The sequence below is a fragment of the Cyprinus carpio genome, chromosome B20 (assembly GCF_018340385.1).
Source record: "Cyprinus carpio isolate SPL01 chromosome B20, ASM1834038v1, whole genome shotgun sequence".
Classification (NCBI taxonomy): Eukaryota; Metazoa; Chordata; class Actinopteri; order Cypriniformes; family Cyprinidae; genus Cyprinus; species Cyprinus carpio.
Window position 1 is genome coordinate 21,537,763 of NC_056616.1, and position 6,130 is coordinate 21,543,892.

The following is a 6,130-nucleotide window of genomic DNA, read 5'->3' on the forward strand; positions in this document are numbered from 1 at the left end:
CAAGAAAAAAACATTGATGCTTTGAACATTCAGAGAACATTCTGATTTCATAACTTAATAAGTAAAATGTTCTTAGAACATATTTTTGTTAGCTGAAAATGACCAAACACATCTAAATTTAAATAGCCATGAAGGGTGACCTTTACAGTCCAAGGCTTGAATGCATTTCAAAATGACTCATGTCTTCATGCATAGGATGTGAATCTCCACTAGAACCAGAATAAGTCATTTCTCTAGTTATAAGACTGAAAATGCCTTCATATAAAAAGTGAAATCTCATTAACCGCTAAAGAAGCACAATAAGATTATAATGTAACAGTCTAAAATGGAATAGAGAATTTTGCATAATAAAATCAGCATTATTTCTAACATTGTGAAAGTCACAGAAAATCAGAGGCACAAATCATGCAGCAGCAGGCGTCCATAGGAAGTGATTCTAGACATTGTAGGAACACTGAATTGCCTTAATGGCCATAATAATGTTCAGCTATTAGCGTAGGGCAGTAATATTTGATACAGGCCACACATTTACAGTGCTGTTTAATCCTGCTGTGCAGTGGATGGGAGTGCTCTATGACTGACCCAATAATCTGCCTGTGGTTCTGACCCACCTGCAGTTTAGTCCATCAGTCCATTAGCTTCCTCGCCATTAGTGATCAGACTGGATGATTTTCACGTCTCACTCTGTCCTCCTTTCAATTCCTCCATCACTCCCACCACCATACACTCACACATCTGCATGCATATTATGCTTTTTATATCTTATTTTATCCCTTTGAACACTATTCAACATCCATTCATTTTGATTTTGGTCCAATGTCTGATAAAGATTGTGAATGAAAAACCATCAGTCCTCTCAGAGAAAATTGCTTAAATGTTGTGTATTGCATTGCCCAGAAGTTGTTTTATTCAAATTCCACATGAAACAGCATTCATAACCATTTTAATTCCATATTTATATAATTCCATATATATATTTCTAGGAAACAGGATATCAAATAAGAACAAATGAAGAGTGGGGCTGAATTTCATCCACTAGGAACTAATTTGATCATGAAAAATAAAAAGTAAAACAGCGAAGTTGTGTCAGAGGCAGAGCAAGAATATTTTGTACATTCTGACAAAAGATTAACACAAACTTCTTTTTTTTTTTGGAATATAATGTACTGTACAGATGATTCTTTCACAACAAGTTCAGCAACATCATATTTTAGTTCATGTTGAACTCTGTTTCTATTAAGAGAAATAAAATAGAAAAATGGGACAGTTGTTGGCATACTGTGCATTAAGTAGCTATTAAATGAATGGATAACATGACTAATTTCTAAACCAAATGATCTGAGTTTATATGTAGCTTGCTGACTTTTCATTGCATAATTTGATATCTTGGCAAATCACAGTTGATGAGATCACATCTGAAACGATTGAGGTGTTCCTAGGTCTCTTTTTACTCCCCAGTTAAAGGAATAGTTCACCAAAACATGAATAATTGCAGAGGAGTGAGTCATAGTGATTACTTGTGATTTTTTTTATCAGCTGATTGGACTCTCATTCTGACGGCACCCATTCCCTGCAGAAAATCCATTGGTGATGTAATGCTAAATTTCTCCAAATTTGTTCTGATTAAGAAACAAATTCATCGACATCTTGAATGAGCGGGAGTAAATTTGCCACAGTTTTGGGTAAACTATTAATTTAATTTAATCTCATTGCTGTGTAGAAGCAACTGTGATATTATTTTAAAGCGATCTCATTTGTGATATTTCTTGATGCTGGATTGTCCAGAGCTAGCTGCAAAATGCCCAACACCTGACATGATCATAATTTTAACAGGATTAAAAAAATACGCCTTAGCATTTATGCTATTAAACACTCCACTGTATGGCTTAATATGTGTGTATAATTGGATCCTTGTGGAGCCACTCAAATTGTTAAATGCTCAGAATGAGCCGCCAGCCCACATCACAGCTCAAGAGGAGCGAGTAAGAGAGAAAATTATGTTTTTTCCTATCAACATATTAAGTGTATGTAATGCTACACAGCCATGAACTATAGAAATTAGACGTATATGACAAAGTCACAAGAAGATAAATGAAGGATGACAGATTCCTTTAAGTAACCTCTATTTGTGGTACCACTATATAGAGATCTGCCCAGATAATTCAGGAGTGAAATGGCACAAACAAGCAGCAGGTTTGCATGGCCTCATGGGCTCCGCCAAAGTGACAGAATCACACAAACACACGCTGCTGCTGCTGCTGCTCATAGATGCTATGCCTGGCGAACTCGTCAGGATGTATGACACATTATAAATCAAGTCTGCGCGAGCTGCCCCAGAGATTTAGTCCTTAAATATGATAAGACAGATGGAGCTCTCTCTCTCTCTCTGCTTCACAAGACTGTCTCCTTTCACTGATCCCTCAAAATGTACTCAAATACCTCCTGCAGTTTCAGTTAAGAAAAGTTTATGGCTTGTTTAAAAAAAAAAAAAGTATACCCCCAAAAATCTAAATTAATTCAATGCATGATTCTGATTGGTCAGTAGCAGTGTTCCATTGTCAGAAATTTCGTCATACTATTTCAATACTTAATCATTTTTTATTTTTTATTTTTTTTTATGCTAGGCTGATTGTTTTGTATAATTAAATTAATGATTTGGTTCGTAGCAGAGGTTTAAAGACAGTAGGCAGTTTATGTCCATTATTGTGTCATAATAAATAAATAAGCATGTGACCCCTGAACAATACAAAATCAGTCAAATGGGTCTTTTTTACTGAAATTTTTAATTGAATAAAGAGGCTTTCCATTGATGTATGATTTGTTACAATACGACAATATTTAGCCAAGATACAACTATTTGACAATCTGGAATACTAAGAAAATCACCTTTAAATTTGTCCAAATTAAGTTCTTAGCAATGTATATTACTAATCAAAAATTAAGTTTTGATGTATTTAAGTTAGATAATTTACCAAATATCTTCATGGAACATGATCTTTACTTAATATCCTAATGATTTTTGGCATATTGTATGGCTCATAATTTGGCTATTGCTACAAATATACCCGTGCTACTTATTACTGGTTTTGTGGTCCAGGGTCATATACTGTATATGATGCTGTATGTACATTATTGAAAATATTGCCTTTTGTGTTTCACAAAAGAAAAAAGTCTTAAAGGTTTGCAACAACATGAGAATGGATCATTTTTGGATGAACTATCCTTCTGATAATAGCCTAAACAATTCTTATAGGAAAACTACCTTAGGAAAACAATTCTACCCAAGAAAAACTGAAGAAAAAAAAGCACTGTGGATGTTTTTATTAAAGGCATAGTTCACCTGAAAAAGAAAATTCATTCATCAACTCAACCTCATTACATTTCAAAACTAGGGTTTACTTTCTTCCTTGGAACATAAAAGAAAATATTCTGAAAAAATGAGAGCATTTTTTGGGCCATACAGTGGAAATCAATGGTAACCAAAACTTCTGCAGAAAAAATAAATCATGCAAAAAGGTGAGTAAATGAAGACAGAATTTTTATTTTTGGTAAACTGTCCATTTAATAACCTTTGGTAGTTGTTTAGCTTTGTTTAGCTACGGTGCACTTTTCTCTTTGCACAGTGCTACAGGGGCAAAAGTCATCTTATGTGTAACAAGTTGCTTATTTTACTTTGATCGTCCATTAGACAAAGTGCTGTTGTGACACAGTATTACTGTACAACAGTTGGCTTTTGTAATGGGGATTCAGAGAGCAATACACACAGCCTCAAGCCTTCATGCACATGAAACAGATTTTAGCAGAAGTGCGTCTTCATCTGTTGTGCTTCATCAGGCACTAACAAAGACAACAGTGGAATACAATACAGGTCCTGAATATTAAATAGCCCAGTTTCAATTATCTTCCTCTTTCAGCTATATAAAATTCAGCCCCTCGTCTTGGAAAACGTGTCACGGTTGTTTGCTTCCATGTTCCTTTCATCAAAAACACAAAGGAGAGGAATTTGTTTCTGCTCTCCATTACATTACGAAACTGCTTCAGAGAATATTACATCTATTATCTGGCTCTGTCTTTTAACTCACAAGGATGGAATAATAATATGATTTAATTACAGCAGGAGTTTGTTTTCATTTGTTTCTCCAGTAATCCTATGTTTGTCCTCGACTTGAATTAAACTTGAAATGAAAGATCAAAAACTATTGTGTGAGTGAGAGAGACATCTAGTGGTGAAAGCTTATAGTCACAGTGTCCACTCTGTCCACTCATTCTTTGTGAGTTTGACAGGTAATATTTACTTCCGTTTACATTCATCCACAACTTTATTTTGAAAGGACAATGAGTGTCCACAAATGCAATTTTAAATCATTATACATTGTTAATTTTAGTATAAACATTAAGTAATAAACACACAAAAGGATGAAAAATGTAAAAACCGTTTATTAACAGCAATAATATTTAATGGGGCTTAGTAGGTTAGTGTTTCGTTGTCTTATTGCACCATCTAGTGGTGTGTTCTGTTACACTCGTATTCGGATCATTTGCACACTGGCAATGAAACGTTTGATAGAATGTCTTCCTTTTTATTTTCTGTTGATTTAATATATTTATGTTTTTATATCGCCCAAAAAAAGCAGAGTAGGCTATATGGTACCCTCACCATGCTGAATATTGACTACAGACTTATCTTTCAGTATATTTATTTTGTTCTGTTATTCTTGACTACAGTCTTGGCCCATCTCGAGCTTTCTTTATGAAATAAGTTATTACAATCAACATTAAACTTAACACACCATTATATATGTATCTATATGTAGACTATATATAATTTAACATAGACTATATTATATGTGTATAATAACCCTTTTCTCTTCTTTTTTACATGCTTTATTATCAAGTTTATTGTTCCATAAAGGCTTGTCACTACGTGAATATTTATACAACTGCACTTGGTTTGGGTTTATCTTTATACATTAAAAATGCAAATCATATCCTATATTATTGCTTTTTATGTGATTATATTATATTATATTATATTATATTATATATTATATTATATTATAAATCTTATCTAAATCTCATTATATTATATTATATTATATTATATTATATTATATTATATTATATTATATTATATTATATTATATTATATTATATTTTATATGCCTAATTGCTTACCGACCCAATCGCTCCACAGAGGACGCCATGTCCTCTGTACTCCACCTGAGTCTGGCGCATGTGCATGTGCAAATGCTGATTGTGGATCCCCCAGCATTTAGTAAGCAAACTCGGATCTCTGGGCCCTGGTACCCCCTCGTGTAATTGGATACTGGACTTTCTTACAAACAGACCTCAGTTTTTGGGGGTTGGAAATTACACCTCCAGTGTCATTTCTCTGAGCACTGGTTTCCCTCAGGGCTGCGCTCAAAACGAGTAATTAATTAACCTTTGGAACTAATGATACGCTTCAAATATAGAGTGTATGTGTTACAGTATGCCAGTAGGTGGCAAACATTGACTGTTAAATGTATTAGATGTCTAACTCATTCAAGGGATTTGTTCAAAAACTCTGTACTAAACAAGTCTTCTTTTTTTTTCTTTTCTTTTTTAGACATTTATAAATAGACTCATAATATTAAATACAACATTTTGTCAGAAACTCAAATTAAATTTTTTGTCTGGTTGTCTAATGTTTGTTTTCAGAATCGTGGAAGAATAGCATAAAATACATAGGCTAACATATCTGACATCTAACTAACACCATTAGTACTGTTTATAGCCTTTTTAGTGAATTGTTGGCCTTCTGGAAAGTATGTTCATTTACTGTACATGTACTCAATACTTGGTAGGGGCTCTTTTTGCTTTAATTACTGCCTCAGTTCGGCGTGGCATGGAGGTGATCAGTTTGTGGCACTGCTGAGGTGGTATGGAAGCCCAGGTTTCTTTGACAGTGGCCTTCACAAAGGGTGCAGTGACTTTGGTTTTCAAAAAACACAATGGACCAACACCAGCAGATGACGTTGCACCCCAAATCATCACAGACTGTGGAAACTTAACACTGGACTTCAAGTACCTTGGGCTATGAGCTTCTCCGTCCTTCCTCCAGACTCTAGGACCTTGGTTTCCAAACGAA